This window comes from Mus pahari, chromosome 1, assembly GCF_900095145.1.
Source record: "Mus pahari chromosome 1, PAHARI_EIJ_v1.1, whole genome shotgun sequence".
Lineage (NCBI taxonomy): Eukaryota > Metazoa > Chordata > Mammalia > Rodentia > Muridae > Mus > Mus pahari.
The window spans coordinates 34,228,661-34,250,416 of record NC_034590.1 but is presented as its reverse complement, the minus strand read 5'-3'; the positions used below and the strand labels follow the sequence as shown (position 1 = coordinate 34,250,416).

General features: G+C 37.3%; 1 long non-coding RNA gene and 1 other non-coding gene across 4 annotated transcripts in view; both read left to right on the top strand.

The window, feature by feature from the left end:
- The first annotated feature begins 3,647 nt into the window (after positions 1 to 3,647).
- LOC115063065 lies at positions 3,648 to 3,754 on the top strand. The gene has a single exon (XR_003842945.1). It is a non-coding gene; the product is annotated as a U6 spliceosomal RNA (small nuclear RNA).
- A 13,500-nt stretch (positions 3,755 to 17,254) lies between these two features.
- LOC110329170 overlaps positions 17,255 to 21,756 on the top strand; it is a 66,780-nt gene continuing 62,278 nt past the window's right edge. For all 3 annotated transcript variants that reach the window (XR_003844883.1, XR_003844881.1, XR_003844882.1), the window contains exons 1-2: positions 17,255 to 17,335; positions 17,441 to 17,555. This is a non-coding gene — a long non-coding RNA (uncharacterized LOC110329170). The remainder of the gene's footprint in view (positions 17,336 to 17,440; positions 17,556 to 21,756) is intronic.

Sequence of the window (21,756 nt, the reverse complement as noted above, 5' to 3'; positions counted from 1 at the left end):
ACTCCTCACACCAGAAAGGTTTGAGTTCTCAAATACACGCAGAGAGAGAGAGAGAGAGAGAGAGAGAGAGAGAGAGAGAGAGAGAGAGAGAGAGACAGAGAGAGAGAGAGACAGAGAATCTATCTTGAAATATTTTTTCATAATACCTGTTAAATTATTTCTGTACAGTGGCTGTATTTTAAGCCATCCCATGTTCATTAGATATTACTTTACCAGGGATACTAATCAGCTTTTTCTGTAGTCTAATCATTCTAATAGACATGAAGTTCTAATCCAGTGCGATGTCTCATTCTCATAATCATTGCGCTTATAAACGGTGGCGTAGCTGGGTAGAAAGTGTTAGCAGCAGCTGCATCTGGCAGCTTGAAATCACAGTCAGAAGGGTCCAGAAAGACAAAAATGCTTCCTTGTACATGGGCATCTATTCCCAAGCAACCAGATACATGCTCAGCCCCCACACACCACTGGCTGTTTTTGCTTTTGATCAAGTGGAACCATGTAAAATTACATTTATTTAGTCTTTCTCATTTCACTGTCCCTGCCTGCTGCAGTACATAGGGAGGAGGGGCATTACATACAAGCTCGTATAGAAATCTCCCTGGTTACAGAAGGCTATTGATTTACATAGCTAGTTTTGAGATCTCTCACTTGATTGGTCCTAAGGACATTCTTATTTTGAATGCACACACTCAGCCAATCATAGACAAATTGTGCTAATATAAGTCCCTGAACAGAAGGGTTTTGCCAGTCAGTCTCCTGGCTGGAGTCCAGCTCTAAGCTGGTTCCAGGCTCTAGCCAGGACCTGACTACAACCTACTTAGCAGTGAAGGAGGAGCCCTATTAAGATGTGCCAGGAAACAGAGTCAATGGAAAGCCAGCATAGACAGGTACTTGCTAAAAGACTCCACAGTCCTGTTGAATAATTTGCTTCTATTTCCTGTTTAGGAAATGTGTTTCTTCCTAATCCATTGTTCTTTTAAAAAATATATTGCTCACAGGGACTAACAAAGACTGAAACAGTAGTCATGGAGCCTGCATTTATCTGTGCTAGGTTCTTTGCAAATGTCTGCTTGTTCATTTTGGGGGTTTTGTGGGACTGCCCACAGTGTGGGGATGTCTCTGACTCTTTTTGCCTGCTCTTGGGATTTGCTTTCTACTACTAGGTAGCCTCATTCAGCCATGATATAAAGGTGTTTTGTTTTGTTTTGTTTTGTTTTCTCCTGTTATTGCATCTTGTTATGCTGTGTTTAGTTGTTATCAATGGGAAGCCTGCTCTTTTCTTAAGGGAAAAGGAGGAACAGATATTCCAGAGGAGACAGGGAGCAGGATGGAGGGGAGGTTGCATTTGTGGTACACTGTATGAGAGAAGTATACATTTAATGTATATAATGTATATATATATATATATATATATATATATATATATATATATATATATATGATTTCCCCTTGGATTTTGGATTAATCTGCCATAAGCATCCCAGCCTTCAGTATATAACAGACAGGAGAGCTACTGCTCCATAAGCACCCCAGCTTTCAGTATATAACAGAGAAAGGAGAGCTACTGTTCCATAAGCATCCTAGCTTTCAGTATATAACAGAGAAAGGAGAGCTACTGTTCCATAAGCATCCCAGCCTTCGGTATATAACAGACAGGAGAGCTACTGCTCCATAAGCATCCTAGCTTTCAGTATATAACAGAGAAAGGAGAGCTACTGTTCCATAAGCATCCTAGCTTTCAGTATATAACAGACAGGAGAGCTACTGTTCCATAAGCATCCCAACCTTCAGTACATAACAGAGAAAGGAGAGCTACTGTTCCATAAGCATCCTAGCTTTCAGTATATAACAGACAGGAGAGCTACTGCTCCATAAGCATCCCAGCCTTCAGTATATAACAGACAGGAGAGCTACTGTTCCATAAGCATCCTAGCTTTCAGTATATAACAGACAGGAGAGCTACTGTTCCATAAGCATCNTTCAGTATATAACAGACAGGAGAGCTACTGTTCCATAAGCATCCTAGCTTTCAGTATATAACAGACAGGAGAGCTACTGTTCCATAAGCATCTCAGCCTTCAGTATATAACAGATACAGGAGAACTACTGTTCCTCAGACTCCCTTCATTGACCTACTATGAGGAGAACTGCTATCTACATATAATCTCTTATCTGGCAACCTAAAACACTGAGAGCTGAAACATTGACCTTTTTAATAGGTGGTATTCTTTTTATTGAAGATAGATTTTATTTCATACAATATATAATGGTTGTGATTTCCCTTACCCCAACTTTTTTTTAAATCTTACTTAGGACTTAATTCTTTTGTTTTATTTTTGCTTTTCTTTCTTTTTTAATAGGATACTTTGTTATTTACATTTTATTTGTTTTCCCCTTTCCAGGTCTCCCCTTTTGAACCTCCTTTCCCATTCCCCTTCCCCCTGTCTCCATGAGGGTGCTCCCTCACCCACCCATACACTTCTGTCTTCCAGCCCTGGTGCCCTGGCATTCCCCTACACTGGGGCATCAAACACCCTCAGGTCCAAAGGCTGCTCCTCCTACTGATGTCTAATAAGGCCATCTTCTGCCACATATGCAACCCAGGCCATGGTTCCCTCCATGTGTACTTTTTGACTGGTGGTCCAGTCTCTGGGAGCTATGAGGGATCTGGCCAGTTGACACCATTGCTCCCTCCAAGGGGCTGCAACCTCTCTCAGCTCCTTCAGTTCCTTTTCCAACTCCTCCATCAGGGACCTTACACTCAGTCCAATGGTTGGCTGTGAGCATCCACCTCCGTATTTGTCAGGCTCTGGCAGAGCCTCTCAGGAGACAGTCATATCAGGCTCCTGTGAGCAAGTTCTTCCCAGCATCCACAATAGTGTCCAGGTTTGGTGACTCTATATGACATGGATCCCCAGGGGGCAGTATCTGGATGGCCTTTCCTTCAGTCTCATACCAAATCCCCACCCACCCAAATCTAATATACACTTTTTCATTGTCTCTCAAATAGGAAAATAGACATGAATTTACTACTACGACTACTACCACTACCACTACCACTACCACTACCACTACCACTACTACTACTACTACTACTACTGCTGCTACTACTAAGCAATCTTTAAAATAAAACAAATAACAATAATACAAAAGAAAGAGACAAACAGAAGTAAAATAGCCTACCCTGTACCTGAGGAGTAGTTTGCTTGAATTTCTGCTTAGAGGCTCAACAATGTCACTTAATATTTGTATATGTCTTCCTATTCAAATTTCATCAGAATGGAGTTTAGTTAATTGCATATAACTAGATTCACCATATTGATAATGTTGGAAATAACATTGAACCAGAAACTGAATTTTAAAGGCCAAGTTGGGTTTATGTTCTCTTTTTTTCTCTTTAATTTGATATTTTCTTTATTTACATTTCAAATGTTTCCCCCTTCCAGGTCTCCTCTGGAAAACCCCCTATCCTATCCCCCCTCCCTGCCTCTATGAGGGTGCTCTCCCACCTACCCATCCATTCTGTCATTGGGGCATCTAACACCATCAGGCCCAAGGGCCTCTCCTCCCAGAGATGTCCAACAAGGCTATCCTTTGCCACATATGCGGCCAGTGCCACAGGTCCCTCCATGTGTATTTTTTGGTTTGTGGTCCAGTCAGCAGCACATATACTAAAACTGAAATGATACAGAGAAGATTAACATGGTCCTTTCACAAGGATGACACACAAGTTCATGAGGCATGTATTTCTTTCTGATGCTAGAAATGTATTTGTAGCAGTTAGAAAGCTATTGGTTACTTCCAAGGGATACATTTCACTATAGCACACTTAGGTTTAATTAGGTTTAATAAGTGATGCTGATGGTTGTTGTGGTTTATAGGTGTCATAGCTGAGAGGGATTTACTTTGAAATCTTGCATAGTATTTTTTTTTTTTTTTTGGTTTTTCGAGACAGGGTTTCTCTGTGTAGCCCTGGCTGTCCTGGAACTCACTCTGTAGACCAGGCTGGCCTCGAACTCAGAAATCCGCCTGCCTCTGCCTCCCGAGTGCTGGGATTAAAGGTATGCGCCACTACGCCCGGCTTGCATAGCATATTCTTGTACCATGTAAGCTAGTCTTCCCAGAGGAAACTTTCAGGACTGTTTCAGATCAGAGATCTCTAAGGCCTGGATATGTTGTTTTCAGTAATTGGGCTATACTTCCACTTCTAGGGTGCAGCAACAAACAGTAGAAATACTCTGTGCATTGGAAATCTCTTGTGCAAACAGAATAGCAACTCAAACGATGGCTTCTAATATGTTATTGGGGTTTTGCTCAGTGAAAGGAGCTAAGATGATAACAAAAAATCATTAAAACTCCATATGTATATTTATTTACTCAGGTTTATGTGTATTATCTATTTTTGCTATAGAGTTGATATAATTCCTGATGACCTTTTAGAAATCCTAATTATTATTTTTTCCTTCTCCTGCCTTTGTTTTTACCTCCTTCTGTTAATATTTTTATTTTTTTCTGATCTGATCAACTTTATCTTTGGTTATGTATGAGTATTGTTTTGATTTCTGAAACTCAAGGCTATATACAGAGGTTTTTGGAACTTTTATTGCCATGTTTTGTAAAAGACAAAATACTGAAATTATGGTAAATAATTATGGCAAATAAGGTATTAATAAAGCAAAATATAAGGACAGAAAGAAAGGAAAAATTAGAGAACCAAAAGATGAAGAATTGCATGTTGATGGAGTATGTATTGGATATAATTATAGCCTGTTTCACTAGAATGAGTGTAGTGATAGTGTGGAGAGTGAATGAAATTATCATTACTATAAACATACTGTAGTAATATTTGTGTTTTATTTATAAATTTGAAGATATATTTACATTAATACAAGCTAAATTTCCTAAACCAGCCATATTGACCTATACAGTTAGAATGTCATTCCTGTTGTACAATGAAACCTATTTGGCAAACAAGTGAACTAAAATTAAAAACCTTAGATCTTAAGGCAAAGTTGAATTAATATAGACGAGTGTTTCACAAGAGCTGGCTATTGTTTGACAAACTAATTATGATAGATTTCTCTGTACAGCTATTACTCCACTATATTTGTGTCTTTCACGGGGAACAGCACAGACAATTTACCATTTACTGAGGTATCAGTTCTGATGAAAGGAAACAAAAGTTGACATTAAAGGACCACTTAAGAGGACAACATCTGAGATAGTGCAGAAGAAAAATCCCAAGTTACATATAATATGTACCAGGGAGACCCTTGAATTTTATTCAATTGCTTATTTAATTTTAAAATCTGCAAAGTTGGCGATATGGCTCTGTTAATCATGTACTGGCCCTACAGTGATTATTATCCTTTTTATTCCTAGTACACATTAAATGTAGTCATAGTGGTGTGTAGATACCATCCTTTGACTTGAGGTTTAGAGACAAATACACCTTCCAGTCTTGTTGTCCAACTAGGCTAGACCATATGGTGAAATCCAGCCTAGTGATAAATGTTATCTCAAATGATCCAGAGATAGTACACTCCTGCACTAAAACAGTATTTACTAGACATTCCAGTACAATTGAATATATAAATGCCCAACACCCATGGACTAAAAGTATAATTCTTATACCAGAACAAGCCAACCAAATCCCAGCATAGGCAAGGGCATGATAATGATGCCAAACACATATCTGAGAATCTGTTGTCATTTTATTGATAGCACGAAAAGTAAGAGTCAGCATAATTCAGAGATTCTTTCACTGACACGCTACTCATGCTCCAATAGGTGTGCATTCATCTCTGTACATATAGAACACTAAATAGGCTGCAAGTGTATGATAAAAGGAGAGCACATGAAATTGGGATGGAATACTAATATTGGGAGAAATTTATATTTAGGGAATTGATGGTGGATTTAAAAATATATGTATATATTAATATAAAAACAGTTTTAAAGGAAAAAGATCCCCGATAAATCATTCCAGGTATTCACATCTAGTTTGCATAGACATGCAGAAAATATGCTCCCTATATATAAATTGTACACTTATACTGCCAACAAAGAAATGGTAAAAGTATGAATAGAGTTTTACTATTTTGTTCTAAAACATATACCTTGTAAATTATTCCTTTACCTCTATGAAACACCAAAATATACCTTTCTAATTGACTCTTATAATTTTCATGTTAATTTTATTTCCTCCAAGTTTGTCTTCTTGTGGGGAATCTGAGATGAAAACAGAATCAAAAGTGATAGTCAACTGGGAAGCAGAAGAGACAACTCATTAAGGCATTTGATGCAAAGAATAAATTATGAGCAGGATGGATTCAATACTTACTTGTGGATCTGGAAGCAGTGATATTTAATCCATTGATTCACAAGCCTAGACTTAATGAAACTTGATTTTAATTTCTGGCCTGTTACCAATGTCCTTTCTGAGGCAAATTCATTTTTCCTTATGTCTTTTCAGAAAGAGACAAACAGCAGGAACACATTTCCATAACTAGTTTAAAAATGCTTTCTTATTAGTGGTCAATCCATTTTAAAATTTTATCAAATAATATTTTTATTTAGATGTCAGTTTCCACAGGTTTTAATTCTGTTCTTCAGGCAGAGCTTTAACAAATATACTCCTGTGATTCTTCTGACTGAGGTTCCAGTGAATGTGACAACAGAAATTTTGGCAGATATTTCTTTAATATCTGATAGCTTACTGTGCTGTTGAGTATGATTGGAATCTCATCGATGAATCTATGCCACCTCTGCAGGTTCTTGAGGCACTAATATTGTAGATGTAGGCCACAATCTTCACACACATGGAAAACATACTGCTTTCCAACATTCAACTTTTATTGTTGATGTGCTTGTCCTGTAGATATGGACACCTGAGTCTTATTTATAAAATACATATTAAAAATAAAGGCATAAATGTTTTGGTTAGTACTTCCAGTATATGAGGGGAAGTGACTGACAGAAAGATCTCTGAGATTTGTTGAGCAGCCAAACTAGACTACTTGGCACATTTAACCCATTGGAAAAGACTGTCTCAAATAAGCCAGAGGTAGTAGATATCTACAATGTAAAGAGTATTTCTTGGACATGACAGATGGTTGTCCACATGAACTCCCAACATTTAAGAATGCATGAACAAAATTTGTATCAGAACGAGCCAGCAATATCCTGCTATGGCTGGAGTAAGAAGGTACATTTACATTCCATTTCAGTATGAGTAGTTATTGACATTTAATGTGTTTTTATCAATAGAAGAGCCAGGTTCCTTCACATGCACTTCTGTGTGTGGTTTTACACACACACACACACACACACACACACACACACACACACACACACACCACAGTTAAAAATGCACATAGTTTTTTTTATTATTATTATCTCTTTTCTAACACTGCTCTTAAATTATTTACCAGTATCACAACTTAATGTTCTACATACTAATTGGGTATGTGGCTTGATCAGTTTCAGAAAACACCATTTCTATATTTACCTCAACTATCCTATTATAGATTATTCTAACACACATAAAGATAGATCCAGTGTGAATACTCATGGATATAATCATAATGCTTGGGGAAACTGACACAGCAAGTTTGCAAAAAGTCAGCAGCTTACTGCATTTGGCAGTAAACAGTCACAGTCAGAAGGGCCCAGAAAAGAAAATGAATGCTTTATAGTAAATAGATGTGAAATTGTTCCAAGCTGCCATATACATGCTCAACACTCAGATACGACTAGCTGGTCTTGTCTGTTGTCAGTTGTAGCCTAACCCTAATCCTAACCCTTGGAAAACTTTCATTGTTTTCTTATCTTTCTTCTTCCTTAGCACATCTTCAACTGAAAAAGAGAGGGAGGACAGGTGACTGGCTTAGCCACAACTTCTTTTTTTTTTTTTTTTTTGAATTATTATTTTTTATTTTCTTTATTTACATTACAAATGCTATCCCGAAAGTTCCGTATACCCCACCCCTCACCCCTGCTCCCCTACCCACCCACTCTCACTACTTGGNCCAGGCCTTCCCTTGTGCTGGGTCATATAAAGTTTGCAAGACCAAGGGACCTCTATTCCCAGTGATGGCCGATTAGGCCATCTTCTGCTACATATGCANCTAGAGACNCNAGCTCAGGGGGNACTGGTTAGTTCATATTGTTGTTCCACCTACAGGGTTGCAGCCCCCTTCAGCTCCTTGGGTACTTTCTCTAGCTCCTCCATTGGGGGCCCTGTGTTCCATCCAATAGCTGTGAGCATCCACTTTGGTGTTTGCCAGGCACTGGCATAGCCTCACAAGAGGCCACTATACCAGGGTCCCTTCAGCAGAATCTTGCTGGCATGTGCAATAGTATCTAGGTTTGGTGGCTGATGATGGGATGGATTCCCAGATTAGCCACAACTTCTAATGGAGATATCCTAGGTTAGATTATTTTTATTTCTACTGCTTGGTTTGGGCTCCCGCTGCTGATTAATATTAAATACATTCTTTTGTTTGTTTGTTTGGTTGGTTGGTTGGGGTTTTTTTTGAGACAGGGTTTCTCTGTATAGCTCTGGATGTCCTGGAACTCACTTTGTAGACCAGGCTGGCCTTGAACTCAGAAATATGCCTGCCTCTGCCTCCCAAGTTCTAGTGCCTCTTCCTCCCGAATGCTGGTAATACGTTCTTTATTTTCATTTAATCAGAGTCAGTCAGAGCCAATTAGTGCTAATATAAGTCCATAGTGTTCACAACAGTCTGCTGCATGGATACAAGCTTAATTCATAGGAGGACTACAACTCAGACTTACAATTTTGACAATGCAAAATTGGCAGGGTAGTTTTTGGGATTCACCACAGTATTTTTTTAATTATTTTATTAGATTTTTTTCATTTGCATTTCAAATGCTATCCTGAAAGTTCCCTATACCCTTCCCTCCCCCTGCTCCTCTACCCATTCACTCCCACTTCTTGGCGCTGGCGTTCCCCTGTTTGGGGCATATAAAGTTTGCAAGACCAAGGGGCAGAATAGACAAGTCAAGGAAGCACATGAGGCAATTGAATTTCATCACTTAGCTATCTCAGTGTGATTTTTATACTAGTTTCATCTGTTGGTATTAATTTCCTTTCCCAAACAGTTTCTCCTCCTCCACTCCTCTCAGCTCCTCCACTACCTCCCCTACTCTCAGATCCACACTCCTTCCATTTCCTCTTAGAGAAGAACAGACTTCCAACAGACAATCACTAAACAGAGCAAAGCAAGATAAAATAAGAGAATGCAAAAGCCCTAAAAAGGCTATTTGTTCCTCGCCCGGGACTACTGATTCTGCTTTTAGGTTTGTCATTCATACTCACCCTTAGATTTTGCTTTTATCCAGATAAATGATGGTTCACTTCAACCTTCTTAAATGACAAGAGACTGGAGAACTGCTTTTCCTTATACTTCCTTGATGGACTCACTCTGTAAAGAAATGCTATGTTAGGAATGAATGACTCTCACATGTCGCTCTGATAATCTCTGAAATTTGAGATATAATATTTACTAACAGTTTCTTGGACCAAAAGGCCTTCTGAAAGTAAATTGGTATAATATTTGCACCCCTTTTTTGTGATACTTCTCTTATTAATAGTTTTTACTTTGTAATTTAAGTTCTACTGACAGGTGAAAGTCTTTACTTTTTTTGTGACAAATACAGTTTTTTTGTTCATTTGTTTGCTTTCACTTCTCTATTAGCTCTATATTTTTTTTTATGATATGCAAGGCAAGAGAGCTCCACATACTCCCAAGTAAATAACTTTACTTGGCATAATTTATTTCTCTTTTTCATACATATTCTACACTGTATTATTACAATCAATACGGGCTGCTAAATCATGTATGTTATATATTTGCATTGCTATGTCTGAGTAGTTCTTTTGAGTCACAATCCCAATCTTATTTATTACACATAATCATGAAGCTATTATATGTCATATGTTAATTTTATTCCCTGAAAGTTTCTCTGTTGAACATTTGAAAGGATAAGAATTCAGGGTCAGGAGAAATGGTCAGCTGGGAAGCAGAATAGACAAGTCAAGGAAGCACATGAGTGTCCAGACCCGCAGGACCCAGTTATTCAGGGGGTCTGAGAGGGACCATGCTTGAAAGAGAAATGGGGAGGAGACCCTGCTATGGTTGTTAAGGTCTGTTTATTGTGTGCAAGGTTACAGGATAAAAGCAGTAAGAAGAAGGAAGTAAAGAGGGAGAAACTTGCCTCTGCCTCCGCCCAGGGGTGGGGGTGGTTCTGTATACCTGCCCTGGAACACACTATCTACTCTTAGTTTAGGGAGCATTCTGTGTTTTTTTCCAGAAAGTTTGTAGTTACTACTATCTGATCTTGGTGTTGTCAGCTGTCCTTTCAGAAGGTCAGAAGTTTCTCAAAAAGGCGGGGGGCGGGGGGAATTCGGCTTATGGCTCAGTGTCAGTCCCCAACACACGAGGCAATTGAATTTCATCACTTAGATATCTCAGAGGAAGAGGTATTTATGACTCAAATTTGTTTAAATGGTAGACTAATAGCAACAGCTTTAAAAGGTGAGTGGATGATTACACAGAGATACGTGTACTAATAATACTGAGATAAACATGAACAACAGTACAATTCAAATTAGGGAGAAGAGGGATACAGCCTTTTTACTGACAGAAATAGCCAAGTAGGTGTCCAGGTTAGGTGACTCTCTTGGTCTTCTTGTGGGGATTCCATGCCATTCAGCTCCAGTTACCAGAAATGTGATTTTTTAACTCAAAATACATAATGGCCCTAATAAATTCTGTAAGTCATTCTCAAGATTCCCTTTGAAACTTAACAAGTCACACTTCCTTAGTCTATAGAGGTTGTTTATATCTCTCTCCATTTGGCAGAATTTTATCAACACTTGCAGTAATTAGGAGGATATAACAAAACTACCTATAAGTTTAGGAAGAGAAATGATATTGGTATTGATATAGGAAAAGAAATAAGTAACTGAAGAAAATTTACATGACTTACTGGATATTACACAGAAACTTTTTACGTGAGCTTTTGATATTGTAAGTGTGTATCAGGGTAGTGGTATAGATATGAGCAGTATAGAGTGTGGTGAGATATATCACTAAGGGGAGACCATCTTGACAGTGGCTGTGGGTTAGGAAAACTTCAGGATAACAATCTTTCTGTGTGGTATTTACTGACTAATATGTGTTATTAATATATGAATAGTTGCTGCCATGGTTTCTGCCCATCATCAAATCAGTGAGAATATGAACAAGCAATGTGACATACTGCTGAGTGTAATGATAAATTTAATGGGGGATTCTCTGCAATGTTGTGGCCAGTGAAAGAACAGGCTTCATGAGGCATGGAGAAAATCCAGTTCAATAAAAAAAATAGCTGGTTTTGGTTCAAACTTCTTGAGCACTGGTTCTCAACCACTTTGGAGGACCAGACAACCCTATCAAGGTGTTAAGTAAGATAACCAGACAACATGCATATGTATATTATGATTCATAGCAATCGCATAATTACAGTAATGATGTAGCAACAACAAATAATTTCATGGATGAGGGTCACCCCAACATGGGGAACTGTATTTAAGGTTTACAGCATTAGGAAGATTGAGAACCACTATTGTAGAATCTGACACCAGAGAGTTTATTGTAGAAATATTTATGTATAGTTCAAATTTAGAAATACAAGTTTTCTTATAACAATTTTCTCAATTCCATGTGCTCAATAGTACTTAACTCCTGACTACATTGGATGCTTTTGCAAAGTGCATGTGGCATGTACCAAGAGGATGAGTTCTGTAGATTAAGGGCCTAGAATATGGTGTGGTCTCAGTCATACAGAGAGTGGAGAGGCCACAATGCTATAAATGAAATGATATGGGTTCTATTAACTGAGAAACAAAACTAAAGATGAAAGTCTAGGAGGAAGAGTCTGGGATAAACATAATAATCTGACCAATTTGGTTATGGACTGGCCCTTCAGATAGCACAAATCACCAGGCTACCAACAACATCTACTTCTAACCTCCTAGTTGAAAAACAGGCTGTCTTTATTGTGACTTTATTGCTGTGAAGATACAACATGATCATGGCAACTCTTATAAAAGGAAACATTTTATTTGGGCCTGGATCAAAGTTTGAGAGGTTTAGTGCATTGTCATCATAGTGGGAAATATGTCAGCGTACAAACAGAAATGGTGCTAGAGAAGAAGGTATGAGATTTACATCTTAATCTACAGGAAACAAGAGACTCTCTTAAACATTGGGCCTATCTTGAGCATAGCAGACCTCAAAGTCCAACCCCAGAGTGACACACTTCTTCTAAGAAGGCCTCAGTTCCTAATAATGCTGCTCCCTTTGGACCTAGTATTCAAACACATGAGTCTATGAAGGACATACCGATTCAAACCACCACACAGGTGTATTCATTACTTCCATTAAAAAAGACCAGCCTCCATGATTAACATTCAAGGATCCCCTCATGATTATCTGTGAACACAAAGACCACATACCCTCTGAAAGGTATGCAATGGTAAGTGTAAGCTCTGAGTGATACTGCTGGAGTATGGTAATAACTGAAGAAACAAACAAACAAAAAACTATGTAAAGCTTATAATTTAATATTGACATCCAACAACATGTATATTCAACACATGAAGATAAATAGAAATGTAGGTTTGGATTCTTTATAGCTATGTGGAAAATATATAAAAGGGCCCAGAATAGACCAGTGATATAGCACACCATCTTGCTCCTCCAAAGTTGGAACCCATTGTACTCTTGTAGGAATTACTGATTAAATAACCTAGAAAAAACCAAAATGTATACTTTGTATGATGTGTAATTTTAAAAACATACTCTCACCTTTTCCAGGAGCTCCACCTGTGCTCTGACCTTTCCTGGTTCCCTTTGCTCTAACTTGATTGCAACCATCCCCCAACCCAGAGAAGCAGAAAGCTGCTGTCTTAGCCTGATAGCTATATTACCAGCCCAACCAGAGACCTTAGAATCCACAGATAAAAAACATTCACACTCAGTCTTATTATTGTAGATTTTGCCTACTAGGACAATTGCTCAGAAAGAATCTTCTGCCCTAACCATATCAAGTAACATATAGCAGCTAGCCTCTGCTGGTGGAGGCCACTGGTTCTAATTTTCTCCAGATCTTACATGATTGCTACTTCCTTCTGGTTCCAAAGCCTGCCTAAAAACTCCATCTTTTCCTGTGTCTCCTCTCTTTCTCCTGGGACCTGGAAGTCCCACCTTTACCCTTCACCTAGCAATTGACTCTTGCCCTCTTTATTAACCCATCCAAGAACCAATTAGGGAGTCAACACCTCCCCCTATAAATTTGATTTTTGTATTGGTAAGATTAATAAAAACATCCATGATCCGCAATTCCAATATTACTCTTCATTATGTTCAGGTGTTTGAGACAATGGGCATCAAAGAAGATTTAATACTAAAATTGCTAGAATTACAGAGAAGCCTCTGAAAGAAAAACTTTACATCATAGCCTGAGTTGTGTGTCTTTTGAATATAGGGACAGATTGAAACAGTCAGCTGTGGAAGCATAGGCTGCATGACTTGAGGTGCTCGAATGGGGACTAAGACCACATGAACCGTATTCTCCATGTCATTAGAGAATCTGTTAAGTGATTAGAGAAGGTCACCATGGATATCTATTGGTGGAAGACAGCTTGCAAGCACACTGATTTGAAATAAGAAATACTCTGATGCCTCAAGGGTTTGCCAAACTGCACTGGAGATCAGGATCTCAAAAGACTTTTACCCTTACCTGTGCAGGAGAGAGAATACGTACAACTGAAGCAATCATTGCTGGTAAAATGAAGGGCTTTTCTATAGAAACATTAGTGCCTCTTGTCCAAACTTCTGTACCCAGTGCAGTGATGATGTGTGGAAGAAATAATTGGTATGAATAGACCAAATTATGAATTAGACATTGTTTTTTTAGTTGCATAGATTTCAACTCCTGAGATGACCTAACAATTGTTCAAAGCAGATGACACTAGCTATTCCAGATACTTTACCAAGTTTATTTTTGAATTCAGGCTATTAAATTAAGTGTGGTTGTTAAGAAATTTGCTTCATTGTTTTGCTACACTTTGCATAAAGTTGTTGTTGTTGTTGTTGTTGTTGTTGTTGTTGTTTTCTGTATAGATAGCATAGCGGTAAACATTGAATATTTTGCAGGTTTAGAGTTCATTTATTATACATGCTGAGGAATCAAGAATGGAAAATTAATTGTCAAAGGGTACACCAGACAGTCTTTTCTCTAACATTCTTGATAATTTTATGGCCGAGTAAGGTATAAGTGAAACCCCTAAATATAGTTGGGAAAGCTTCCAATAGTTTTGCCCTGGAAATATTAAAAATCTCTCTGTCTGTCTATCTATCATCTATCTATCTATCTATCTATCTATCTATCTATCTATCTATCTATCTATCTATCTACTTACCTACCTATAACCTACCATCTACTTATTCTTCTCTCACATATTACATGCTGACTCCAGTTTGCCTTTTCTCATCTCCTCTCACTCCTTCTCCCTTCCCTCCCCTCTCCCCTACACCCACACTTCCTCACTTTTGCTTCAGAAAAAAAGAAGGCCTCCCAGGGATATCAACCAAACATGGCATAAAGAACTTACAGTGAAGCAAGGAACATAGACTCATATTAAAAGCTGGATAAGATATCCCAGTAGAGGGGAAGATGTTGCCACTGCAAGCAAAAGACTTAGAGATAGTACCTGTTCCCACTATTAGGAGTCTGGAAAGAATGGTATGTAATATCACCATAACCTATACACAGAGGACTCAAGATAGTTTCATACATGGTCTTTGAATATTGTTTCAGTTTCTGAGAAACCATTGGACCCCTGGTTAGTTGATTCTGTTGTTTATGTTCTTGTGTTAGGTGCTTTTTAAAATTTATTAACTGGTATTAGGTATACAATATTCAGTTAGTTGTCTTCTTACCAGTGGATAACATTTTTCAACTGCAAATTGAAGCTACTTTGAAGAGAGTTAGTGCTAAATTAATTCATGTATATAAAGATAAATATATAAAATACAGTTAGAAATTATGCTTTTCTATAAATTGGCATTTTTAGGTTCTGTCTAATGTTCATAATTTCACTATGTATTGACATTTGGCTAGGTTTATAATGTTTGGAAAAATTCTATCCTTGATATTGAGAAGTATTATAAACATTTCATGTGTGGTTTAACTAGAATTTTAATAGCAATGTTATTTGATGTATTCACAACAGCATATCAAGGTAGAAATGGTAGACCAAATATAGAGATGAATAACATAGGAGACTCTCTAGTAAGTTAAAGTTGTAAGAAATTCTAAAAGCAGCCTAATTGGAATGTATAATAACTGTATATGAAAGATTTTATAGTTTGACTCACATGTGAGATAGAATGTAGTGTAGAACCTTCTGTGCTGTTCCTTTTTCATTCCATGTTTATGCTTCACCATTGAAAAGCATAGATAAATTCTCATTATCTAGTATTTCCAAAAATCAAGGTTGAACTTTCGGTAGTATCTCAGAGGTAAGCTTCAGAGATGTGGTAGAAGATTGAAGGTTTACATAGAGTGTGCAGCCTTATGGATCTTGAATTACATTCAATTTTCCTTTTAATATTAAGGTTTACATAAGATAGATAGTTAGCTCAGCCATCAGCATACTTACTTTGTAATTGTAAATGCTTAAGTCTATTTCCGGAACACACGCACACACACACACACACACACACACACACACACACACACANCACACACACACACACACACACACACACACACACACACACAAACACAAAGAAATAAACAGTAATATTGTTGTAGACATGCAATCCCAGGACATAAAAGACAATGGCAGATTCTTTTAGTATTGATGACTAGCCAACCAATACTATTTAGTGAGAAACACTTTCCCATGTGAGCCAGTGAAAATAGACATTTGCATCACAAAAATAATGGCATTTTATAGGCTACTGGAGAAGGAAGTGTCAGAATTTTTGGAGGGATGTTAAACCTCAGAAGTATATTTCTGCACGATTCATTCAAAAACAGGTAGGTATAAATGGACTAAGTTGGTATTATCATGAGAGGAAAACTGTGCTACACAACTCTGTATTTTGTTTGGTTATGGTTCTCTGTAATGATCTCCGTCTATTGCAAAATGACTTTTTCTTGACAAGAGTATGAAAATATACAGTATGTGTGTTTATAAACTGTAGTTGTATATTACGTTAGTTTAATGAACTAGTAGCTGTAAGTCCTACTCCAATAACTATGAATTCCCTTCCTCTGAGCACAGTTAACTAGGATTCCTATATCAGTGTCATATTCCTCCTGTAAAGCAGATCATAAGTGCACTGAAAGAACTCTTGGTTACTTCCATGATATGTATACTCCTAATGCATCCTTAGTGCTATTTTATTTAGTTCATAGCCATCATAGATGGTAGGACAGCCTCCACTGAAGCCTTGCACAGTATTAATGGATAAATCTATAAAACTTACCACATATAAAGCTTAGGTAATATTACAGTAAAAGGAGAGAAAAATGTAAGAACCAAATTATCCGGAAGTATGTATGATATTGTTTCTCATAGTAATATAAATAATTGTACCTATAAAGTCTTAGCAAAATAACTGCCCAAAAATCAGCTAAATAAGGATGACACTAATGACTATACCAAACTGGACAGAGTACACTAGGTCGCATCTCTACAGAAAGAAGTATAGGCAATTGAGAAAAGTTGAGAAAACGAAAGGTTGCCCTTTCTACAGATTAACACACAATTGGGTTGTCTAGTAGCAACTCTTTAGGTTGGAAAAAATATATATGAAGTTAGTATTTTATGAATTGATATTTTATAATTTTTACATTTTATATTTAAGAATTGATCATATGACCCAGTACAGGGGAAGGCCAGGGCCAAGTAGTGGGAGTGGGTGGGTAGGGGAGCAGGGGTGGAGGGGGTATAGGGAACTTTCGAGATAGCATTTGAAATGTAAATAAAGAAAATAATAATAATAATAATAATTAATAATAATAATAATAATAATAAGAAGAAGAAGAAGAAGAAGAAGAAATTAAAAAATTAATTGATCATATATGTTCACACTATGTATAAATACCCACCATATATCTGTTAGTTATAGTATGATTGTCTAAAGTCTCTTTTTCTTCTCCAGACCCACATTGAAAGAGGATTCTCTGAGGAATGCTGCAGACAATAGTAAAGACTTTGGAATTCCAGCTTCTGAATGAGCTTGTATAGGTATGCTGTATCATTTAATCATGGAATATCAATTAATTGCAGTGCCTATACTTGCTCTAAAATATTAAGAGTTAAAATACTTCCCGTATTGTATATTATTTGTAGTGGTTTACCAGGCTTGGTGTCTGCTTTGCCACTGGTATGCCTGAGCACCAACAGCAAGCTGCTCAAGGAAGACAGAAAAAAGTCTATAATTGAGGTCCTAGTTCATGTTCTTCAGGTAAGAAACAATGGGGCCAGGGACAAATGCTCAGCTTCCCAGATAGCTATGTGCACCACTGGAGTATGACTGGGAGTTGAGAACAGGGCTCCATGGGTCTAAACTTCCTCTGAGTGTGTCTAAGTTACAAGCAGAAAAGGGATGGCTGAACTCATTACAGGGCAGGACCTCTTTTGGTTCAGAGGGAGTACAGATAGTACAGAGGGGCTGGAAGAGAAAAGGCTCTCTTGGAGATTCAGGAATGGCTCTTTTCAGCAAAGACCTCTCCCAAATCCATACCCCTGCAGCAATACTTCATGAAAGAAACAGTCCTTGCTTGTCCAAACTGTTTTATTTAATGGCAGATGTTAATGCATACATCTTATTCAGGGTGAACCAGGGTTCAAATAGTTTTTGAGAGACAGAATGCCCAGGAAGGGAAGCTCCTTGGCTAAGCACTCAGGAACTACTTAGATACCTCATTAGCATTAGTTTTATTAAGCTACAGTGACTGTTTGTCATGGTCCTCTCAGTGTGGTGTCATGGTTACCTGTTCCAGATCAGGTAGTTTGGCAGGGAACTGGCTCCACTTCTGCTGTTCCCAATTCTGAGATTTCCTGGGCTCTGTCTGCTAGCAGGGTCTACGTCCTGCACAGTGGTCATTTTTTTTTCTTTTAAAGGTGAGCAAACTTTCCTAACCTTAAGGTTTTTGGTTGTTATTGTTTTCTTTTGTTATTCTGCTATTAATGTCCTAGGAAATGAAAATGCAGAAAATGAATAGCATATAGGACCTAAAAAGAACACATGATAATCTAATGATAAAATTAACCTCCAGTGAGAGAATCATTCTATCTCAGGTCAGAAAGTTAGGTGTATGATGATCCACCTTGGAATCAAGTAAACAGAAAACTCCAGGGTAAATATGTTTCCTCCCTTTTTTTGATCAAACATATGTGAGGACTTCAAATAATTTAAAATCAAAGGTCAATTCTAAATTAAAGGGTGAAAAGTAGTTGGATTGTATTGTTGAATTCTTTAGCAGTACTGAAAGTACCTTCTAGCATCATGAATTCTAGTTAGTATGGATGAAGTGTCTATTTCAAAGAATATTTTATTCATGGGAGTTGAAAACTATAGTTATCTGTAGTTATACATAAAATGATTAGATTGTTGTTAGGGATTTTGCTAGTTAAGTAAAATGTTTAAGAGTATTAGGTTTATCTCAAGGAACCATAACTTCACTAAAATTCTGTAGTGAACTAGGGTTCCAAGTACAAATAATAGATTTCCTCATGATGAGCAGGTCTTAACCACAATTAAAGAGTTGTCAGTTACTGCCAAAGCAAGTGTGATATAACAGCAATTTGGGTTTATTTTCTTATGTTTGTGGTTTTTTTGATTCATAGGTAGCACAGCTTGGTAGGACTAATGTTTGCTTCCTTCCTTTACAAGCTTGTGAGGCATTTTCTGGTAGCTTGAAAGTTAGTCCAAAGGTTGAAATCACTCAGGTCAGTTTGTGTTCAGGGATCTGTATGCCCTGTGGCTGAAGTGTATGTTTTCTTCAGCCATAAGAACAATCTTTCTACTTCTGTGATCCCTTTGACTGACTGAAAGAGAAAGCCAACAAGGGCTTCTTATACCTGCTGTTGTTTTTGTTTCGTTGAGGGAACATTGCTTGCTCCCATGAGAAAACTTCATATGTGTATTATTAGTCATAGATTTATGTTTAGTATGGATTTTATAGCAAAATATTTGCACACATAAACTCCTAAAATATAGATATATCAGAACAAGTCAAGAAAATACCAGCAGGTGGGAGGCACAGCTTATGAAGCCAGCACATATGTTTGAAAAGCTAGTACTATTTTATTGACCTCAGGAAGAGTGAGTCAGTTTTCTTCATGGATACTTAACCTGAGAGGCTAATCATGATCCATTAGGTGGTCCCTTCGTCTAGGCAAATACAGACAGCACTGAGTGAACTGAGTGTGTATTAAATGAATAGAGCACATGGAGTTGCAATGGAATATTGGTTGGCATGGGTAAGAATTCAAAGTGAGAGAAAAGGGGGTAGATTTTTCCAATTATATTGCAAATACATATTAATATAAAAAAGTTTTAAATGATAGGTGATGCCTAAGAAAAATCTCGAGTACTCCTCTAGTTTTTGATAGACTTGTAGATTATGTGCTCCCCACAGTAAAAAAATACACATATACTACTCACAAATAAATGACAAAAATATGAATATATTTTGACAGCTTTTTAATAAAATTACACACATCTTAATTATTTCTTTACCACTATGAATCTATAAGATAATTCATGCTAATTTGGTGTATCATTTGACATGTATACATTTATAGGTGTACCATTTGAACCTATACATATATAGGTTCTAGCCATATAAATACACACACACATATATATTCATATACAAATATACATATACACACACTTGTGTGTGCGTGTTTATACATGCTTAGGGATGATGCTTTGATATTTCTCAAATTATAAAAGGCATTGTCCCAGAAGACTGATTCTGTCTTAGCATCCATTAATTACCAGGTGCTCTTCAACCAGTATCAAGGCCTGTGAGAGTTCCAACATCTACACTGGATGGAGATTGTCATTTCATTTTGTTATTTTTGTTTAGGTATTACAATTGTCGAGATTTTATAGGATCATCTTTCCTGTCATCTAGGAGACACTTTAACACAGCACATATCCTGTTCCTTTGGATCTTATATTTGCTCTGGAAATCTTCCACAATATTCTCTGAGTCTTGGGTGTTTTGTGGAGTCTCTCTCTCTCTCTCTCTCTCTCTCTCTCTCTCTCTCTCTCTCTCTGTGCGTGTGTGTGTGTGTGAGTGTGTGTTGATTTATTTATTGGCTTTGGGAACTCCACAGTAATGTATTCATTGCATTTTGCCTAGTTATGGAACACTATCTGTTATAAAATACTTGAAGAAACTTTGATGAGACTGAAAGCTACATTATTCTCTAAATGAAGGGATGAATATTTAAATGCAGTTAGATATATTTGATACATATGCTTTATGTATATACTAGGTAAAATATGCTATATATATATATATATATATATATATATATATACATATATATATATATACACACACAGACACACACACACACATATATAACAAAGAAATAATAGCAGTTTGACATCTGACCCTCTCCTGTCTTCTCATATGTATGTATTCCACAGAAACAAACAAAAACCTGTTTGTCATCACATATACACACACACACACCCATACACACACACACACACACACACACACACACACACACACACATACCCACACACACAGGAGAGAGAATATTATAAAAGTATACATACATTTTGATGAAAAATGTCTCAAAAGCTTCTTAATTTACTTGCCAATATCACATTGTAACACACTCCCTGCTACCTTAGAATATTGTTGGTGCCAGGCTGGCATCCACCATTTCTTTATTTAATGCAAAATTCTTTTTGTAGTGTAATCTAATGGATATAAAAGATCCAGTGTGATAATTGTTACTATAACCACAATACTTGAGGAAACTAACAAGGGATTTGTAAAAGATCAGTATCATGATGTACTTGGCAGCCAACAGTAATGTCCATTATCAATTAAAAAGGGGGGGGAAGCCTATAGTAAAGAGACATGATGAAATACTAAGAAGTCCAAAACATGGTCACAGCCTAGGCTCCACTGTCTAGTTTTATCTTTTGCTAATTTTAGCTATACACGAAGTTAAATTGCAGTTTCCCCATCTCCCTTCATGCTTTTGTCCTGTTTCTTCTGCAGTATGCAGGAAGGATGTATACCAAGCTGAAATTGCACCCCAATGGTGTTCTCCTAGTTAGACTTTTGATTTATATTCCCTTATTTGAGCTTTATATCCCCCAATATCCTTGATGATTTGTACTTATCCAGCCTCTATTTTTAAACATTCAGCCAATCAGAGATGGTATGAGCTATAATAAATCCAGTCACAGGATTCTTGACAGTTTCTTAGCCATAGTCCAGTTCTCAAAGGGAACAAGTTCTAGCAAAGAGCTTGATTACCAAGCGTAGCACAGAAAATAAGAACTGTTACTGAGATCTGGTGTTTAGATAGAGCCAATAGAAACCCAGCATTGAAAAAAAATTGCTGGATTCACCATATTCTTCCTCAGAGTGATTGTAGATACATGTTTTGTGTGTTGGAAA